At 42.5% G+C, this 19,255-nt stretch overlaps 1 long non-coding RNA gene across 1 annotated transcript; it reads left to right on the forward strand.

Moving 5' to 3' along the window:
• Positions 1 to 4,578: 4,578 nt before the first annotated feature.
• On the forward strand, positions 4,579 to 19,101 carry LOC123741764 (uncharacterized). Its single transcript, XR_014391759.1, has 4 exons — positions 4,579 to 4,692; positions 10,100 to 10,204; positions 11,627 to 11,771; positions 18,837 to 19,101. It is a non-coding gene; the product is annotated as an uncharacterized LOC123741764 (long non-coding RNA).
• Positions 19,102 to 19,255: the final 154 nt, after the last annotated feature.

Genomic DNA, 19,255 nt, shown 5'->3' on the forward strand with positions numbered 1-19,255 from the left:
GATGCAGCATAGTGACTATAAATACATAGGCTGAAGCATGGGGTTTGTCTATCTACATTATCACCTGTATCAACTGATGCAGCATAGTGACTATAAATACATAGGCTGAAGCATGGGGTTTGTCTATCTACATTATCACCTGTATCAACTGATGCAGCATAGTGACTATAAATACATAGGCTGAAGCATGGGGTTTGTCTATCTACACAATCACCTATATCAACTGATGCAGCATAGTGGCTATAAATACATAGGCTGAAGCATGGGGTTTGTCTATCTACACTATCACCTGTATCAACTGATGCAGCAGTGTCCACATGGTCTGATAAACACTCCTAACAACCAGACCACTAGGAGGTGTCCACATGTTCTGATAAACACTCCTAACAACCAGACCACTAGGAGGTGTTCACATGGTCTGATAAACACTCCTAACAACCAGACCACTAGGAGGTGTCCACATGGTCTGATAAACACTCCTAACAACCAGACCACTAGGAGGTGTCCACATGGTCTGATAAACACTCCTAACAACCAGACCACTAGGAGGTGTTCACATGTTCTGATAAACACTTCTAACAACCCCACCACTAGGAGGTGTCCACATGGTCTGATAAACACTCCTAACAACCAGACCACTAGGAGGTATCCACATGGTCTGATAAACACTCCTAACAACCCCACCACTAGGAGGTGTCCACTGGTCTGATAAACACTCCTAACAACCAGACCACTAGGAGGTGTCCACATGGTCTGATAAACACTCCTAACAACCAGACCACTAGGAGGTGTCCACTTGGTCTGATAAACACTCCTAACAACCCCACCACTAGGAGGTGTCCACATGGTCTGATAAACACTCCTAACAACCCCACCACTAGGAGGTGTCCACATGGTCTGATAAACACTCCTAACAACCCCACCACTAGGAGGTGTCCACATGGTCCTAAAGCAGACTGTTGCATCATTTTGTATCACATTTCAGTGATTAAACTGGTCAGATTGCTTGCGATTAGAGTGTTGTGCCACTAACCGAAAGGACACTGGTTCAAATACCTGAGCTGGATGATGAATGTGTGAATTATCTTGTCATCTTTTTGGGTAACCACAATGGAACATCTTTAAGGACATAAACTGGCAGAACAGGTTTCAGCAAAGTATGGAGTCATTGTTTTCAGGAAGGTGTACCTACGGCCACCTGAACTACTGCCCTTCAAAGACAAACAGCAGTCTACACAAACAGTGATTCTGAGAAAAATGGCCTGAAAGTTTGTTTTCTAGTCCATGCATATCAACCCTGACTACTGATCTGACCTATGACCCCTAAAATACTGATACAGCACTCTGCCTTGGTATGACCTTAAACAGCTGTATGGGTAATGAAAAAGCAAAGTGCACTATGTAGAAATCTAAATGTGTTGATCCAGCTTTCTTGTTGTTTTTCTGTTTGATGGAAACAGTTTGAGAGTTCTAACTACATTCCAACTGTATTTAATGGTGTTATGTAGTTGTGTTGTCATGTTGTGAATGTTGTATTGTAGTAACCAACTGTATTTAATGGTGTTATATAGTTGTGTTATCATGTTGTGAATGTTGTATTGTAGTAGCCAACTGTATTTAATGGTGTTATGTAGTTGTGTTGTCATGTTGTGAATGTTGTATTGTAGTAACCAACTGTATTTAATGGTGTTATGTAGTTGTGTTGTCATGTTGTGAATGTTGTATTGTAGTAACCCTCAACTGTATTTAATGGTGTTATGTAGTTGTGTTGTCATGTTGTGAATGTTGTATTGTAGAAACCCTCAACTGTATTTAATGGTGTTATCTAGTTGTGTTGTCATGTTGTGAATGTTGTATTGCAGTAGGCCTAACCCTCACCAATTTTTCCAGTGACGGAGAGAGCCACCAAACAAGACACAGAGACAGCAACAGAAGAATAGGATATGATGGAGAGAGACACCAGACAAAACATAGAGAGAGCAACAGATGACACAGAGAAAGTGAGGGAGAGAGACACCAGACAAGACACAGAGAAAGTGATGGAGAGAGACACCAGACAAGACACGGAGACAGCAACAGACGACACAGAGAAAGTGATGGAGAGAGGCAGAGGGGAGAGCACACAGCAGACTGTATCAGTAAGCTGCTATAGGGATTCTAATTACTGCATTGTGTGTGTGTGTGAGAGAGAGAGTTTAGGTGTTGTAGGATTATTTAATCAGTGTGGCTCATTGGAGAGGTCAGAGTCTATGTTTGAAGTTGTGGAGTGGTTTTTGGCAATACACTTTAGATGTATTCAAGGATTTAGCTGTTGAAATTCTGTCCTGGACCCCCCTACTGGCTATGGGCTAAGCCACCAATGTCTTCAAATCCTAGGGGAGAGAGGAGCTGCTACCCCTGGGGAGAGAGGAGTTGCTACCCCTGGGGAGAGAGAGGAGCTGCTACCCCTGGGGAGAGAGGAGCTGCTACCCCTGGGGAGAGAGGAGCTGCAACCAGGAGAGACTGTGACCCTGCTCGGGAAGAGCTTAGCGATTGGTGATTGTTGAGGCATGTTTGGCAGGAGCTTCAGTGATGAAGACTGCTGAACTTGCTGATGTTTCACAATATGCCACGGTCGTCTCAGTCACCAGGTCTCAACCGAGTTGAACACAACCATCAATAAAACACCAAATGATGGAATTTATCTTTCAACGACCGAATGGTCATCCAGACTGTTTCTATTGAGAGATAAAAGGTAAGACGATGATTGTTATGTGTATTAATATAGTTGATGATATTATGTGTATTAATATAGTTGATGATATTGTTATGTGTATTCATATAGTTGATGATATTATGTGTATTAATATAGTTGATGATATTGTTATGTGTATTAATATAGTTGATGATATTATGTGTATTCATATAGTTGATGATATTGTTATGTGTATTCATATAGTTGATGATATTGTTATGTGTATTCATATAGTTGATGATATTGTTATGTGTATTCATATAGTTGATGATATTGTTGTGTGTATTAATATAGTTGATGATATTGTTATGTGTATTCATATAGTTGATGATATTGTTATGTGTATTCATATAGTTGATGATATAGTTATGTGTATTAATATATTTGATGATATTATGTGTATTCATATAGTTGATGATATTGTCATGTGTATTCATATAGTTGATGATATTGTTGTGTGTATTCATATAGTTGATAATATTGTTATGTGTATTCATATAGTTGATGGTATTGTTGTGTGTATTCATATAGTTGATGATATTTTTGGTGGACAGTGTTATAATAGTCCTACTCTCCTTAAAATGTTTTTGATATAAATTAGATATGTGGGGTGAATTCGTTCTGTGCGCATCTGTGTGCCCCAGGGTGATCCTACACTATCTACAATCTAAAAGTGTTCTTTGTGTCATAAAATAAGTCGTACTCATCGTTGAAAATGTCATACATGCGAGAGACGGACCAAGGCGCAGCGGAAGTGTGGACACTCATGTTTCTTTAATCAACAAAACAAGTAAAGTATCCACTGGAAAACCAAAAACAAAACCATGAACAGTACTTACACCGGTGACAGTGTGGCAGGCTCAAACCAACGCAGTGCACACAACAATTCCCCACAAATGACAACCACAAACACACCCTAATATATGGGACTCTCAATCAAAGGCAAATAGATAACACCTGCCTTCAACTGAGAGTCCCAACCCCAATTAACCAAAACATAGAAACAAACACACTAGACTTAACATAGAATACATGAAAACCAAACAGTGCCCAAAAACCCCGGAATGTTTAAATCAAATGCCCCTTCAACAAACACACCACCCCGAACCACATAAAACGAATACCCTCTGCCACGTCCTGACCAAACTACAATACTAATTAACCTTATACTGGCCAGGACGTGACACTTTGGCTGTCCCCATAGGAGAACCCTTTGTAGAACCCTTTTTGGTACTAGGTAGAACCCTTTTGGGTTCCATTAAGAACCATTTCCACAGAGGGTTCTACATGGAAGCCAGAAGGGTTCTACCTGGAACCCAAAATAATCTCCTATGGGGACAGCCGGAGGACCCGTTTGGAACCCTTTATTCTAAGTATGTACTGTATCATAGGTCTATAGACTTGTCTTCTCAAAACACAACAAGCAACAAACAAACATGTTCTCTTTATAATCTACTGTTAACTCTTTTCACTCAGGAAGGTATGTTGTGTGAAAGAGAGACAAATAAATATTGTTCGAGAGACTAACAACAACTTACACTTCCTCAAAACAGGTTGTGTGTATTCATTAGTGCCCACCGTAGCAAAACATTTGGCAACAGAAACCGTTTAGGTAACGTTGTACAGCGTTTAGAGTAAACTGTTTATGTTTTATTTAACATTTTAAAACTGTTGGCTGTGGAGTAAACTAATGAATACAACCCAGGTTGTTGCCTACGACTCGGCATGTTGATACCTGCCTCTTGCTGTAACCTGAACGTACCCTGGGGCGTATACTATGATACAGGCTTGATATACTGGTTTTCTAAAGTTAGCCAGCTTCAGTTAGCTTCACATTCCAGCTCAGGCGTCATCCATCAGAATATACAGAGCGCTAGTCATCAGGAAGCTGCTCTCTCAGCAGAACAGAAAATATCTCAATGACTTGACATGTTCTGGTTGTGAATTCAGGCTACAAGGTAAGACTCTTCCCAGGGATTATTGTAAAGTGTGTAGAGAAATTAAATGTATGGTGTAATGTTAGTATAGTGAATGACAGTAAAACACCCCTAACAGTCTACTACTACTGAGACAGGTTGGTGTAATGTTATGTCACAGTTGTCTTCGTCTTCTGACGATAATGCGAAATCGTCATCAGAAAATGTGGACCAAAACGCAGCAGGTACGTGAATGCTCATCTTGATTTTTAATTAATCTCAAAAATGAACATACAAAATAACAAAACACAAAAAACGAACACTCGACAAATAAACAGTCTGGTAAGGCACAAGGCTATACACAGAATAATCACCCACAAATCACACACACAAACACACCCTAATATATGGGACTCTCAATCAAAGGCAGATAGACAACACCTGCCTTCAACTGAGAGTCCCAACCCCAATTAACCAAACATAGAAACACACACACCAGACTAACCATAGAATACAACCACATAGACCATCAACCAAAAACCCAGAAATACTAAATCAAACACCCTTTACACAAACACAACACCCCGAACCACATAAAACAAATACCCTCTGCCACGTCCTGACCAAACTACAAAAACAATTAACCTTATACTGGCCAGGACGTGACAGTACCCCCCCTTAAAGGTGCTACCCCAGAAGCACCTTAAAAAATAACCCCAAGCAACACCAACAAAAAAAAGTCCCCTTTTCTAAAGGGAGGGAAGGGAGGGTGGCTGCCGTCAACGACGGCACTGTGCTACACCCCCCCTCCCCAACCCACCTATTTCTGGAGGTGGCTCTGGTTCCGGCCGTTCCAGGCTGTCGGGCCACTCTGGCATCGCCGAGGGGCAGTCGGGCCAGTCTGGCATCGCCGGGGGGCAGTCGGGGCAGTCTGGCAATTCGGGACAGTCTGGGCAGTCTGGCAATTCGGGACAGTCTGGGCAGTCTGGCAATTCGGGACAGTCTGGGCAGTCTGGCAATTCGGGACAGTCTGGGCAGTCTGGCAATTCGGGACAGTCTGGGCAGTCTGGGCAGTCTGGCCACTCCGGCAGTTCAGGGCAGTCTGGCCACTCCGGCAGTTCAGCGCAGTCTGGCCACTCCGGCAGTTCAGCGCAGTCTGGCCACTCCGGCAGTTCAGCGCAGTCTGGCCACTCCGGCAGTTCAGCGCAGTCTGGCCACTCCGGCAGTTCAGCGCAGTCTGACCACTCCGGCAGTTCAGCGCAGTCTGACCACTCCGGCAGTTCAGCGCAGTCTGACCACTCCGGCAGTTCAGCGCAGTCTGACCTCTCTGGCGACTGTTGACTGGCGGGCAGCTCTGACGACTGTTGACTGGCGGGCAGCTCTGACGATGACTGTTGACTGGCGGGCAGCTCTGACGATGACTGTTGACTGGCGGGCAGCTCTGACGATGACTGTTGACTGGCGGGCAGCTCTGACGAGGACTGTTGACTGGCGGGCAGCTCTGACGATGACTGTTGACTGGCGGGCAGCTCTGACGATGACTGTTGACTGGCGGGCAGATCTGACGATGACTGTTGACTGGCGGGCAGATCTGACGATGACTGTTGACTGGCGGGCAGATCTGACGATGACTGTTGACTGGCGGGCAGCTCTGATGATGACTGTTGACTGGCGGGCAGCTCTGATGAAGACTGTTGACTGGCGAGGCTGGGTTGACGCACTTGTAGCCTGGTGCGTGGTGCTGGTACTGGGCTTACCAGATTATGTACACGCACCTCCAGGCTAGTGCGGGGAGCGGGAACAGGACGAGTCGGACTGGGTTGACGCACTTCCGGGTCCGCACGAGAGACAGGAGCTGGAAACCCAGGGCTATGGAGGCGCACAGCCGGTCTAGATCTTACCTCCTGCACAACCCGCCTTGGCTGGATGGAACTAGTAGCCCTGTACGAGCGGGGTGCTCGTACAGGGCAGACTGGGCTGTGCAGGGGCCTGATGGTAGCCGTGCGTAGAGCGGGAGTTGGGTAGCCTGGTCCTCGGAGGCGTACCGGCGACCAGATGCGCTGCGCAGGCATCCTCCTACCAGGCTGGATGCCCGCTCTAGCACGGCACCTGCGAGGGGCTGGAATAACGCGCACCGGACTGTGCGTGCGTATGGGTGAGATAGTGCGCTCCTCAGCGAAACATAGCGCTCTCCACCCCATACGCTCCTCCATATAACCACGAGTAGCTGGCTTCCGGCTCTTCTTACGCCTAGCCAAACTACCCGTGTGCCCCCCCCCAAAATATTCTTGGGGGTGCCTCTCGTGCTTCTCCTTCAGCGCATACTTGGCCTCGTACCACCGCCTCTCTGCCTTGGCTGCCTCAATTTCCCACTGCGGGCGTCGATAATCCCCAGCCTGATGCCAGGGTCCGGCCCCGTCCAGAACTTCCTCCCAAGTCCACTTCTCCCGCCAGTCCAACTCGAACTCCGTCTGCTCCTTCCTCTGCTGCTTGGTCCTTTGGTGGTGGGTGATTCTGTCACAGTTGTCTTCGTCTTCTGACGATAATGCGAAATCGTCATCAGAAAATGTGGACCAAAACGCAGCAGGTACGTGAATGCTCATCTTGATTTTTAATTAATCTCAAAAATGAACATACAAAATAACAAAACACAAAAAACGAACACTCGACAAATAAACAGTCTGGTAAGGCACAAGGCTATACACAGAATAATCACCCACAAATCACACACACAAACACACCCTAATATATGGGACTCTCAATCAAAGGCAGATAGACAACACCTGCCTTCAACTGAGAGTCCCAACCCCAATTAACCAAACATAGAAACACACACACCAGACTAACCATAGAATACAACCACATAGACCATCAACCAAAAACCCAGAAATACTAAATCAAACACCCTTTACACAAACACAACACCCCGAACCACATAAAACAAATACCCTCTGCCACGTCCTGACCAAACTACAAAAACAATTAACCTTATACTGGCCAGGACGTGACATGTTAGTATAGTGAATGACAGTAAAACACTCCTAACAGTCTACTACTACTGAGACAGGTTGGTGTAATGTTAGTATAGTGAATGACAGTAAAACACTCCTAACAGTCTACTACTACTGAGACAGGTTGGTGTAATGTTAGTATAGTGAATGACAGTAAAACACTCCTAACAGTCTACTACTACTGAGACAGGTTGGTGTAATGTTAGTATAGTGAATGACAGTAAAACACTCCTAACAGTCTACTACTACTGAGACAGGTTGGTGTAATGTTAGTATAGTGAATGACAGTAAAACACTCCTAACAGTCTACTACTACTGAGACAGGTTGGTGTAATGTTAGTATAGTGAATGACAGTAAAACACTCCTAACAGTCTACTACTACTGAGACAGGTTGGTGTAATGTTAGTATAGTGAATGACAGTAAAACACTCCTAACAGTCTACTACTACTGAGACAGGTTGGTGTAATATTAGTATAGTGAATGACAGTAAAACACTCCTAACAGTCTACTACTACTGAGACAGGTTGGTGTAATGTTAGTATAGTGAATGACAGTAAAACACTCCTAACAGTCTACTACTACTGAGACAGGTTGGTGTAATGTTAGTATAGTGAATGACAGTAAAACACTCCTAACAGTCTACTACTACTGAGACAGGTTGGTGTAATGTTAGTATAGTGAATGACAGTAAAACACTCCTAACAGTCTACTACTACTGAGACATGTTGGTGTAATGTTAGTATAGTGAATGACAGTAAAACACCCCTAACAGTCTACTACTACTGAGACAGGTTGGTGTCAGTTTAATCATACAACATGGAGCTGACTGGACGTGGTCAAGTCAAATTCAATACATCAATATTCATATATTATAGTTCTACATTTAACATTTCATATGATAATGTAATTGTATCATAGTTCCACTATAGTGTAGTGATCCTCTACATTTCATATGATAATGTAATTATATCATAGTTCCACTATGGTGTAGTGATCCTCTACATTTCATATGATAATGTAATTGTATCATAGTTCTACTATAGTGTAGTGATCCTCTACATTTCATATGATAATGTAATTGTATCATAGTTCCTCTATAGTGTAGTGATCCTCTACATTTCATATGATAATGTAATTGTATCATAGGTCCTCTATAGTGTAGTGATCCTCTACATTTCATATGATAATGTAATTGTATCATAGTTCCTCTATAGCGTAGTGATCCTCTACATTTCATATGATAATGTAATTGTATCATAGTTCTACTATAGTGTAGTGATCCTCTACATTTCATATGATAATGTAATTGTATCATAGTTCCTCTATAGTGTAGTGATCCTCTACATTTCATATGATAATGTAATTGTATCATAGTTCCTCTATAGTGTAGTGATCCTCTACATTTCATATGGGCAATATTCTATATGTGTAGGGAAGTATTTAAACACTTGCTTAGGTCCAACCTCTGATCTTTCCAAGCATTTTTTATATGCTAAAACAGGATAAAAATTTTAAGAAAATTTAGGTTGTCTAGGTTGTTTGCCTTTTACATGTGCATCCTGAGTTTGATTCCCTGCCCCGCTGATCACTACATTGGTGTCAGAAATGGTGTCTGAGACTTGCTTTTTTTTTTAAATTGCATTTGGGACAGTGTGAGCCATGTAACAATTCCCACCATGTGGGTTAAGCCTATTCACTTCCCTGCCCGCTGTTTGCCTACAATATTAATAGCATAGGCTACCCGACATTCGTTGAACAAAGAGACACAATAAAATGAGTGAAAGGATTTTAGGATAATATCAGTAAGTGTTGATTTAGAGTTGTCTTCTGTGTTTAGACTTCTAGTTGCCTTTATCAACAGGGTGAAATGTAATAAATGACATCTCCTCAGAGTTGGGAAGATCCTACATCTGTACACATTATTTAACATGGTGACATGGTGCTGCTAGTGATAGAAAACATTAAGAGACAGAATACAGGCAGTGGAGTTTGCACAAAGTTTACATACAACAATATATTGAACTAGGTAGACTGAGCATAGAGCTAAAAGCTATAAGCACGGGGAAGAAACTGTTCAGATGGGGGTCTATAACATCCAATCACGTAGGTTTACAGCAGCTGACAGTTACAACTTCATTGCTAATAACTCAAACTGCCTTATTTAACAAAAGACATCATCTCTGTACAGATGTAGGATCTGAATTTGATCACCCTGTTGCAGGAAAACTAAAACTTGTAGTGTATTTGATGTTTTAAAAGTCTTCTGAAGTTTGTCATTTCCACATTCCACTTTAAAATGTTAATTATAATCCACATACTTTTCCTGCTGTAGTAAACTGTCTCAAATTAAGATCCTACATCTGTAGCAAAATACCTGTCTCCATGTATTCTCCTTTGACCATTGTTATTTGACATCTTGTATTTACTGTTGTTTAGGCTGGTAGAATGAGTTGCCAGTGAAAGCTACTTCATCTGCAAGAAAACAGACGGCTGCACCAGTGACTGTCAGAAGTTTTGTGATTTCCTCATATGAACGTGAAAGTAAGTGTGTAGTCTACGCAGTTACAAAACGGCTGTTGAAACTGTGGAACATATTTCTCGGTAACATTAGAAGTTGGATAAATGTGTTGATATGTAGGAAAGATGGGCAAACTCTCATTGGTCTTGGCTTTCTACAAACTGTTATAAGGTTAGTCTATGTCAGACATTCAATTATCAGAGTAGGTTTGAGCTATGATCTCTGTGAACTGATCTGAACAGGTTTAGACTGGTCATCTATGATATGTAGGTTATATACAGTACATTCTCTGTCCTGCTACTGGTAGGACTAGAACATTATGTTGATCTGAACAGGTTTAGACTGGTCATCTATGATATGTAGGTTATATACATTACATTCTCTGTCCTGCTACTGGTAGGACTATAACATTATGTTGATCTGAACAGGTTTAGACTGGTCATCTATGATATGTAGGTTATATACAGTACATTCTCTGTCCTGCTACTGGTAGGACTATAACATTATGTGAACTGATCTGAACAGGTTTAGACAGGTCATCTATGATATGTAGGTTATATACAGTACATTCTCTGTCCTGCTACTGGTAGGACTATAACATTATGTTGATCTGAACAGATTTAGACTGGTCATCTATGATATATTTGACTAGGCAAGTCAGTTAAGAACAAATTCTTATTCACAAAGACCGCCTAGCCCGGCCAAACATGGACGACACTGTTCCAATTGTGAGCTGCCCTATGGGACTCCCAACCACAGCCAGATGTGATGCTGCCTGGATTCAATCCAGGGACTACAGTGACATCTCTTGCACTGAGATGCAGTGTCTTAGACTACTGTGCCACTCGGGAGCCAGAGTCGAGGTTTAGACCTCTAAACATTTAGATCACTATACATTATAACCTAGTCTACTTTATATTATATAACATCTACATATCACTAACAACCACTACTATACATTATAACCTAGTCTACTTTACATAATATAACACCTACATATCACTAACAACCCACTACTTTACATAATATAAAATATCTTACTTGATGCAAATAAACTTTCTGAATGGATCAATGATTTCCCCCTCAGATCAATCAGATCAATCATGTCCGTTTTAGCCCTTCTGTCTATATTCTCAGGTAGTTTAGAAAAGAACAGATTGAAAGACAATAAATAGCCTACTTTTAATGAATAAAAATAAGTGTGAGACATGGCCTTGTGTTGCTGTACTGTCTAGAACTACCTTAACAGTGACTTATTATTATTATTGACAGTTACCATGGAGATGAAATGTCAGAACTACATGTTCATGTGATGCATTAAATCACCTGACTGTTTCTATGTCTGTTAGTAAATGTTTTATTTCTCAAAGAGATAATGAATAAATGAGAACAATAATTAGTTGTCACTGTGTTAACCACAACCAACATGCTGGATCTCTGTTTAGGGGACAGTGCTCTAAAAATGAGTCTCTCTGGGGAGAGAGAGGAGGGGGGACCTGCCTCTAAAATGAGTCTCTCTGGGGAGAAAGAGGAGGGGGTCCCTGTCTATAAAATGCATCTCTCTGGGGGACATGACACCAAAGCTAAGAGGTGAGATAACAATTTTAGGAATAATTTATTAAGTTTATTTCCAAAATAAATAGCTATCTTAAGATGAATGCAGTTACTGTAAATCTCTCTGGATAAGAGCATCTGCTAAATCAGGGGTTCTCAATCCGGGGTCTGTGGAGGTACTGCAGGGGTTCCACGGCACCCTGACTGTACTCGTTGCAATGTTTGACATTTGATAGAATTTTCACATGACACGACCACTTTGCCTACTCTTAATTATTGACTAATATAATGGAATGCATATTTTCTTTACCAATTCTGATCGTTGTTACAATAAGAATTTTGACAATTTTACCATTATATCAACACACTCTTCACACCCGTTTAACAACTCTAAATAGCTTTGGCATAGTGGGCATCAAGTCCCTTGCCAATAATGTTGCCTACAACGTTGCATACAATGTTCATTTTCATCGAACACAGATTACGCCCGAGATGCCTTCAATTTGCCTAATTTATAGCCATGCCCAATTTAGGATTGTTTTTTAACAACGTGATGTTGCTCTCCAAAGGGAGAACTTGAAATAACATGATGTAGATAATTAAATAATCAAAAGAAAAACGTGTTAATTTTACACTCTTAGAAAAGAAGGTTCCTTATAGAACCAAAAAAGCTTCTATCACTTATATGGAACCACTAAAAAGTTATATATATTTTTGGGTTCAGTGAAGAAGAACTTCTCGAGTTCTGATCAACAAAAGGTTAATGTTTTGATGATGTGAACCCTCCAGTGGTCAGATCAATTCTGCCTGTTTTTTCCAGCGCCCGGCCCAGGATTTGAACCTGCCGCCTTTCGGCCACAGGTCCAACTCCTGCCGCACTCCAACTCCTTAGCCGCTGGGTGAAAACCTGAGTTAATCTTCAGAAATAAACATGAGTTAATCTGCCAAAATGAAGACAAAATAATCACTTGTTATACATAATTATTATACATAAATCATTGCCAAAAGCACAAGACATATATTATTTATGGATTGATCATATAGAAATATAAAACATTATTTTTAACTACTACAAAGCATTTACATGTGGAGCAGGAACCACTGACTCGCTGCATTATTCTATAGTATTATCAAGACACCTGCTGTTAAAGCTTAACTACTTAGGACAGCTCACGAGGTGTCCTAAATATCTGCCGACTAGGTGGGACTAGAGACTTCATGCATAGCTTTAATTTATACCCATAAGTGTCAAATATATTTTTTCTCAGCACTTATACGACCAATTTTCTACTCTGAGACGCTTTGTGGATATGGGCCCAGATCTCAAAATATTGTTATAAAAAAAGTTGAATGTTTGTTTAACATAATAATAATAAAAAATGAATATTACTAATGTAACCCACTGTAAAGACTGGGTTTAGTTGATTGTGTTGCACTGCTCATGTCCGCGTTCTGGAACTGTCCGCGTCCCCGTACAGAACGTCCGCATCCACGTCCGGTGTGGCGCCAAGCATATTGTCCGGTTATGTGCAAAGTGTGCTGAGGTGACCTTGGGGAATAATGACTGAGTTTGTTACAGTGTTGAAACGCCGAAGTTTATTGTTCAATTTGCTTTTTGGTCAGGGACAGTATGAGTGTAGCCAGATCCTTTTCACTCTCTATCCTTGTTTCATTTTGTGGTTCACCTGATTCGTCATCATCATTGAGACAGATGAACGACCTGCTAGTTATCCAAGCTAGTCGGTACAGCTAGGTAAGCTAGCTAGCTACTCTACCAGCAGCATCCTAGTTATCCTAGCTAGTCGGTACAGCTAGGTAAGCTAGCTAGCTACTCTACCAGCAGCATCCTAGTTATCCTAGCTAGTTGGTACAGCTAGGTAAGCTAGCTAGCTACTCTACCAGCAGCATCCAAGTTGTCCTTGCTAGTCGGTACAGCTCGGTAAGCTAGCTAGCTACTCTACCAGCAGCATCCTAGTTATCCTAGCTAGCTACTCTACCAGCAGCATCCTAGTTATCCTAGTTAGTCAGTACAGCTAGGTAAGCTAGCTACTCTACCAGCAGTACCCTAGTTATCCAAGCTAGTCGGTACAGCTAGGTAAGCTAGCTAGCTACTCTACCAGCAGCATCCTAGTTATCCTAGCTAGTCGGTACAGCTAGGTAAGCTAGCTAGCTAGCTACTCTACCAGCAGCATCCTTGTTATCCTAGCTAGTCGGTACAGCTAGGTAAGCTAGCTAGCTACTCTACCATCAGCATCCTAGTTATCCTATCCTCCCTCTCTCGTTGACGGATGCTGGCTACCTCTGTCCGGTTCTCCTCTCTTCATTAGATGGACGGTAACTTTAATGTTTAACCCCTCTGTGTCCAATGACCAATCTTTTGGCTATTATTTTTGGGGCGTCTCAAGTAGGCTGGACACATTCCATTTTTTTTAATTCTCAGCTGCCTCACCAATGTCTGTAAGTAAAGTAATAACTTTTAATTGCTAAATATTTTCAATAGATGGCAGCATAAGACCACGAAACATCAGTTATATGCTAACGTTACATGCAGCAATATGATTGACATAAAATAGCATGCAACCACAGACTATATGTCCCATGATTTTCTAAAATGGTCACTCATTACTTTAGTTAGCTATATATCTCGTATTAGGCCTGTGTTGCTTTTGGGAGAGCAACATAATAGTGACTATAGCAGGTATTGAACCCCGGGTAAATTATCACTAGTCAGAACCTCAACCTTAGTATACATGCATTATAAAAAAATCATCTTAATATCTGATATTGGGAGTAAACAACCTCGGAACAGAAAAGACGAGTGCGTCTTCCAGCCCACCAATAAATGACATAATTCAACCCTCCCGGTTAGTAAATTTACCTCAACATTTTACCTTTAAATTAAATTTACCTCAACATGCCCCTGGCTTGCGCGAGAAGGCAGAGCAGGTCGATGCTGGTTGATGAATTAGAGAATAAATGTACTGGGAAAATACGTTTTTCTAGACCAGAGGTGACTGAATTAAGGTTCAGGCTTAATGATAATCGTTATATTAATGAAGTGTAAAACATGAGCATAAAAACAGGTAATAATAAACATGAATCATCGCTTTTTCAGTCCTTCCTCTTGCATCAGCAGTGTAGAGAGGGACAGAAAGAAGCGCGGGGAGAGGTGGTGTATCCACGGAGAACTAAACTAATATTATGAAATATCATTTGTGGTCTTATGCTGCCATCTATTGGAATTATTTAGCAACTGCAGTACAACTGAATAATTTGAAAATTCCTTACTAAAGTTTGGCTGGATAATAGAACGAGTCAAAATTCCCCCAAGGCTGAAAAACAGCTTTAGAACGTTGGCTAAGCTGGAACACTAATGCGAGCCCATAGCTAACGAATGGAATGGAACACTAGTACGAGCCCATAGCTAATGAATGGAATGGAACACTAGTGCGAGCCCATAGCTAATGAATGGAATGGAACACTAGTGCGAGCCCATAGCTAATGAATGGAATGGAACACTAGTGCGAGCCCATAGCTAATGAATGGAATGGAACACTAGTGCGAGCCCATAGCTAATGAATGGAATGGAACACTAGTGCCAACCCAGAGCTAATGAATGGAATGGAACACTAGTGCCAGCCCATAGCTAATGAATGGAATGGAATACTAGTGCGAGCCCATAGCTAATGAATGGAATGGAACACTGATTGGTATGTCCTGTGTTGGTTGTTGCTGAAAGAGAGAGCTGATTGGTATGTCCTGTGTTGGTTGTTGCTGAGAGAGAGAGAGAGCTGATTGGTATGTCCTGTGTTGGTTGTTGCTGAGAGAGAGCTGATTGGTACGTCCTGTGTTGGTTGTTGCTGAGAGAGAGAGCTGATTGGTATGTCCTGTGTTGGTTGTTGCTGAGAGAGCTGATTGGTATGTCCTGTGTTGGTTGTTGCTGAGAGAGAGAGCTGATTGGTATGTCCTGTGTTGGTTGTTGCTGAGAGAGAGAGAGCTGATTGGTATGTCCTGTGTTGGTTGTTGCTGAGAGAGAGAGCTGATTGGTATGTCCTGTGTTGGTTGTTGCTGAGAGAGAGAGCTGATTAGTATGTCTTGTGTTGGTTGTTGCTGAGAGAGAGAGCTGATTGGTACGTCCTGTGTTGGTTGTTGCTGAGAGAGAGAGCTGATTGGTATGTCCTGTGTTGGTTGTTGCTGAGAGAGAGATCTGATTGGTATGTCCTGTGTTGGTTGTTGCTGAGAGAGAGAGCTGATTGGTATGTCCTGTGTTGGTTGTTGCTGAGAGAGAGAGCTGATTGGTATGTCCTGTGTTGGTTGTTGCTGAGAGAGAGAGCTGATTAGTATGTCCTGTATTGGTTGTTGCTGAGAGAGAGAGAGCTGATTGGTACGTCCTGTGTTGGTTGTTGCTGAGAGAGAGAGAGAGAGAGAGAGAGAGAGCTGATTGGTATGTCCTGTGTTGGTTGTTGCTGAGAGAGAGAGCTGGTTGGTATGTCCTGTGTTGGTTGTTGCTGAGAGAGAGAGAGCTGATTGGTACGTCCTGTGTGTGTCAATAGGACACAGTTTATTTTAATTATTGACATTGTTTGTAGTATTCTGTTTTTGTTCCCAGGGGGGAAGGGGAAGGCACCTAGGGAGTGCTTAGGCAAGAGACCTGCGGGCATACATAACCCATACTATTTACTGTCTATGCACACTAGGTAAGACCTGGGCGGACCATCCCCTGTATTTTGGTTAGCGCACCAGGTGGTGCTAAGTTAGGTAAGTAGTGGGTAGGTCACCAGGTGGTGCTAAGTTAGGTAAGTAGTGGGTAGGTCACCAGGTGGTGCCAAGTTAGGTCAGTAGTGGGTAGGTCACCAGGTGGTGCTAAGTTAGGTCAGTAGTGGGGAGGCAGGTAAAATAGGAGAGAGGGCTACATTTACTTTCTTTGCTTTGGTTCTGTCCAGCCCCTTTTCCCCAAATTTACCGTGTGAAGGAATAAATTCCCAGTAAATGGTAAATTCTCTGCCTTTTGTCATCCTTACTCGCACCTACAATCCCATACCTCTATCACTCCACCTACAGTCCCATACCTCTTTCACTCCACCTACAGTCCCATACCTCTTTCACTCCAGCTACAGTCTCATACCTCTTTCACTCCACCTACAGTCCCATACCTCTTTACCTCCACCTACAGTCCCATACCTCTTTCACTCCACCTACAGTCCCATACCTCTTTCACTCCACCTACAGTCCCATACCTCTTTCACTCCACCTACAGTCCCATACCTCTTTACCTCCACCTACAGTCCCATACCTCTTTACCTCCACCTACAGTCCCATACCTCTTTACCTCCACCTACAGTCCCATACCTCTTTACCTCCACCTACAGTCCCAAACCTCTTTACCTCCACCTACAGTCCCATACCTCTTTCACTCCACCTACAGTCCCATACCTCTTTCACTCCACCTACAGTCCCATACCTCTTTCACTCCACCTACAGTCCCATACCTCTTTCACTCCTACAGTCCCAAACCTCTTTACCTCCACCTACAGTCCCATACCTCTTTACCTCCACCTACAGTCCCATACCTCTTTACCTCCACCTACAGTCCCATACCTCTATACCTCCACCTACAGTGCCATACCTCTTTACCTCCACGGGGAGTTGAGTTGTAGCAGGGTGTTGCGTTCCCTCTTCATAGAGGCGTGCGTAACAGCAGCATAAGACCACGAAGCATCAGTTATATGCTACAAGCAGCAATATGATTGACATAAAATAGCATGCAACCACAGACTATATGTCCCATGATTTTCTAAAATTGTAACTCTAGTTAGCTATATATCTGGTATTAGGGCTGTGTTGCTTCAGGGAGAGCAACAAAATAGTGACTATAGCGGGTATTGAACCCCGGGTAAATTATCACTAGTCAGAACCTCAACCTCAGTATACATGCATTATAAAAAATCATCTTAATATCTGATATTGGGAGTAAACAACCTCGGAACAGAAAAGACAAGAGTGCGTCTTCCAGCCCACCAATAAATTACATCATTCAACCCTCCCGGTTAGTAAATTTACCTCAACATGCCCTTCTTCTTCACATAAAAACAGGTAATAATTAACATGAATCATCATTATATTACTTCACAGTAATCTGTTAAATGCTTTTTCAGTCCTTCCTCTTGCGTTAGCAGTATGGAAAGGGACAGAAAGAAGCTTACACAGGAGTTTTCCTGTGAGGGGGAGTGGTGGTGTATCCAGGGAGAAAACTAATCTTCTGAAATGTCATTTGTGGTCTTATGCTGCCATCTATTGGAATTATGTAGCAACTGCAGTAGTACTGAATGATGTTTAATTCCTTACTAAAGTAGTAATTACTCAGAATTGCAAAATATACAATCTTCTAGTTAATTTTATCACTTACGTCTGTCTGTCTGTCTCACTGTCTGTCTGTGTCTGTCTCACTGTCTGTCTGTCTGTGTCTGTCTCACTGTCTGTCTGTCTGTGTCTGTCTCACTGTCTGTCTGTCTGTGTCTGTCTCACTGTCTGTCTGTCTGTGTCTGTCTCACTGTCTGTCTGTCTGTGTCTGTCTCACTGTCTGTCTGTCTGTCTCACTGTCTGTCTGTCTGTGTCTGTCTCACTGTCTGTCTGTCTGTGTCTGTCTCACTGTCTGTCTGTCTGTCTGTCTGTCTGTCTGTCTGTCTGTCTGTCTGTCTGTCTGTCTGTCTGTCTGTCTGTCTGTCTGTCTGTCTGTCTGTCTGTCTGTCTGTCTGTCTGTCTGTCTGTCTCACTGTCTCTGTGTGTCTCACTGTCTCTGTGTCTGTCTCACTGTCTCTGTGTCTGTCTCACTGTCTCTGTGTGTCTCTCTGTCTCTCTGTGTGTCTGTCTGTGTCTCTGTCTCACTGTCTCTGTGTCTGTGTCTGTGTCTGTCTGTGTCTGTCTCACTGTGTCTGTGTCTGTCTCAAAGTGTCTGTGTCTGTCTCGTCTGTCTGTCTGTCTGTCTGTCTGTCTGTCTGTCTGTCTGTCTGTCTGTCTGTCTGATCCCGAGCTCTTCTTATGTATCCCCATCTGAGATCAGAGTAGATGAGAGATGTAATGTTTGTCTCTGTTGTGTTGAAGACCAATAGAGCAGGAGAGACCAGCCTCCCCTGTTCCCAGCTGTGTGTCTATGAAGAGTGACCAGTCTATGGACCGTCCTATATGTTTTAGAGAGGGAGACTTTTCTACTGAACAAAGGTAAGAAGAACTCATGGGTCATGGTCAGTGAGTTAAACAACACTGTCTCTAGTCATTTCTCCTCTCACATTTTACCATTTATTTTCGTTGTTTTCATAATCCATAGGCTAATCCTTTTGTCCATTTCATAGTCCTAAAACAATATTAAACAAACACAACATTCCCTTCCTGTGTGTGTGTGTGTGTGTGTGTGTGTGTGTGTGTGTGTGTGTGTGTGTGTGTGTGTGTGTGTGTGTGTGTGTGTGTGTGTGTGTGTGTGTGTGTGTGTGTGTGTGTGTGTGTGTGTGTGTGTGTGTGTGTGT

Source organism: Salmo salar, chromosome 03, assembly GCF_965601325.2.
Source record: "Salmo salar chromosome 03, fSalSal1, whole genome shotgun sequence".
Classification (NCBI taxonomy): Eukaryota; Metazoa; Chordata; class Actinopteri; order Salmoniformes; family Salmonidae; genus Salmo; species Salmo salar.